Source organism: Marmota flaviventris, assembly GCF_047511675.1.
Source record: "Marmota flaviventris isolate mMarFla1 chromosome 5 unlocalized genomic scaffold, mMarFla1.hap1 SUPER_5_unloc_1, whole genome shotgun sequence".
Classification (NCBI taxonomy): Eukaryota; Metazoa; Chordata; class Mammalia; order Rodentia; family Sciuridae; genus Marmota; species Marmota flaviventris.
Genome location: NW_027287679.1, coordinates 1,235,748 through 1,238,935, shown reverse-complemented (window position 1 = coordinate 1,238,935; position 3,188 = coordinate 1,235,748). Strand labels below are relative to the sequence as shown.

Below are 3,188 nucleotides of genomic sequence, written 5' to 3'. Positions count from 1 at the left end.
GCCACCTAGAAGCCCTATAACTTCGTAGACACTGGGTCACATATGTTTGTGGGACACTTGATGGATCTATAGTCCAATTAGCTGTAGGTTGTAAGTATAAATTACACATAAGATTTGACAAAATAGAATGAAAACAAAGTATATAAGCAATAATAATTTCATGTGATGCATGTAGACATAACATTGACTAATATATGTAAGAACATGTACAGTATTGTATGAAATAATTCATAATAGTATAAAATAAAATGCAATTAATATTTGCATTGTAAATTTTAGCATGTTTTGTTTTAAATTAAAATATTAATCATTATATTAGTTTATAATGATCAATATATTATTTCAATTAATTTTACTTATAAATGTCACTAGAGACACATAGTGGCATGCATCATTTGCACTATAGTACTGTTGGTCAGTGCTGCATGAGGGTGTTTCAGTCTGCATGAAGAGAAGCCATACAGAGGAGTAGGGACAGCCATGCTCACTTCTTCCTGGGGGAGAACATCCCACACACTCTTCCCATGGACCCCAGCACCTCCTTGTTCCTCAGGCTGTAGATGATGGGATTGAGCATGGGGGTGAGTATGGTGTAGAAGACAGCCAGGTTCTTATCCTCTGCCGGGGATCGGAGATTCTTTGGTCGGAAATAAGTGTAGGCAAAAGGTGTGTAGTAAAATATCACCACGGTTAAATGTGTGGCGCACGTGGTGAAGGCCTTTCTTCTTCCCTCTTTTGAGTGCATGTGGAAGACAGCAAAAAGGACCAGTCCATAGGACACAGTGATGCCAAGGAAAGGAACAATGAGAAACAGGCCTGTGCTCACAAACACCATGTACTCATAGACCCAGGTGTCCATACAGGCCAGAGGAACCATGGCTGGGATGTCACAAAAAAAAGTGATTGATGGCCCTAGACCTGCAGTAAGGAAGATGAAAGATGTAAAATGTGTGTGCCACGGAGTTGACGAAGCCCAGTGTCCAGGGCCCCAGGATCATCTTCAAACACATGCTTTTACTCATGCGGGTGGGGTAGTGGAGGGGGTGGCATATGGCCACAAAGCGGTCATAGGCCATGGAGGCAAGGATTAAACCTTCTGAGCCGGCCATGGTCAGGAAGAAGAACATTTGCACACCACAGCCCAGGAAGGAGATGCTCTTCTGGCCAGAGAGGAAGTTGATGGCCATCTTGGGGACAGTGGAGGAGATGTACATCAGGTCCATGAGGGAGAGCTGGCTGAGGAGAAAGTACATGGGGGTGTGGAGCCGCGGGTCCAAGAAGATGAGGGCAGTCATCCCTGAGTTCCCCACTGAGGCAAGAACAAACACAAAGATGATCAGGAGCAAGAGAAGGAGGCCAGTTTGGTTTTGAGGAAACAATCCCAACAAAATAAAATCACTTGAAGTTTGGTTCCATTTCTCCATGAAAAGGCACTGCTTTAATTTTCTTAAAAGAAAAATAAAAACAAAACTAAGCAATAAACATGATCAAATAGAAAAAGAGAATAAAAGAAATTAAGTTTATTAGTGTTTGTTTTGAATGAATTGTCATCCATACAACACCACAGATTCTGTTCAATAGATTTTTTTATATAAGTAAATTTATGCTTCAGATAACGAGTGTGTAGTAGTTGCTAATATGTGTCTGTATTTTTCCCCATTTCTTATTGGTGCATTACAGTTGGACATAATGATGACATTTGCTGTTACATGTTTGTACAGGCTGAAATACAATATGGCTGAAATCTCTCCCTAGAATATTCCCCATCTCTCCCTCCCTCCAACTTCCCAGTCCCTTTCCTTACTGATGTCTGATTTTCATGAGATTTCCACTTCCCCTAAGTTTCTTTTCCTTTTCTCTCTCTAGCTTCTACTTATGAAGGAAAACATGACTCTCAATATTTAGAGTTTGGCTTCTTTCCCATAACATAATGAACTCCAGTTCTATCCATTTTTCTTTAAATAAAGTTATTTTTTTCTTTATGGCTGGATAAACAGCTGGTTCCATAGTTTGGCTATTTTGAATTGTGCTGCTATAAACATGGGTATGCATATATCACTGCAGTATGATGACTTTAATTCTTCAGTATAAATACTGAGGAGTGGTAGAGCTGGGTCATATGGTTGTTCAGTGCTTAGTCTTTTGAGGAACCTCCATACTGTTTTCCATTTTGTTGTACTAATTAACAATCCCCAAACTGTAAAAGTGTTTCCTTTTCCCCACATCCTCTCTATCATTTATTATTTTTGTATTCTTGATGACTGTCATTCTGAGTGGTGTGAAGTAAAATCTTAGTGTAGTTTAAATTTACATGATCCTAATTGCTAATGGCGCACTAGAAGACATAGGGAAAAGCCCACACATCTCTATTCATCTGATCTCTGATGCAGTGCCAATAACATATGTTGGAGAAAAGATGGTCTTTTCTACAAATGGTGCTGGAAAAACTGGTTATCCAATATGGAAAAAAAAGATACAAAACCTTATCTTTCACTCTGTACAAAATTCAACTCATATTGTGTCAAAGATCTAGGAATCAAACCAGAAACTTTACTAGAAGAAAACATGGGGTCAACACTCCAGCATACAGGCAGAGACAACAATTTTCTGAATAGGACCTCAAAGCTCAGGAGATAACACTCAGAGTTCATAAGTGGTGTGCCATCAAATTAAAAACTTTCTGCACAAAAAAGGAAATGATAAGAAATGTGAAGAAAGAAAGAGAGAATAGAAGAAAATCTTTGCTAGGTGTTCTTCTAACATTATTATCTAGAATACATAAAGAACTCACAAAACAGTAGCAAAAGTAGCTCAATTAATAAATGGGCAAATGAATTAAACAGACACTTCTCAATAGTGGAAATACATCGGCCAATGGATATGTGAAAAAATACTGTTCAATAGATTTTGATATCGGAATTAAAAATTGCTTTCCCAGTTCTTTCTGGTAACCATCTCAAATTGAAATACAAACTCTACTCCCATATGCAACAAATACAAATGAAAGAACTGAGGAAGTCCTTCCTAGATAATGCTGGGCAGGAGCATTCCTAGAACTATGCACCAGGTTCAGCCCCAGAGGAAGCCAGGATCCTGCTTTCCCAGCTCCCCAATTCAGCACTCAGGTTCACCACAGACATGGCCTGTGGGGCGCAGAAGTGCCCTGTGTGCTTGAGTCTGCATCCTCA

The 3,188-nt window shown here is 39.3% G+C and overlaps 1 pseudogene; it reads right to left on the bottom strand.

The window, feature by feature from the left end:
- Nucleotides 1-484: 484 nt before the first annotated feature.
- Nucleotides 485-1,424, bottom strand: LOC114084536 (olfactory receptor 2L13-like; annotated as a pseudogene).
- Nucleotides 1,425-3,188: the final 1,764 nt, after the last annotated feature.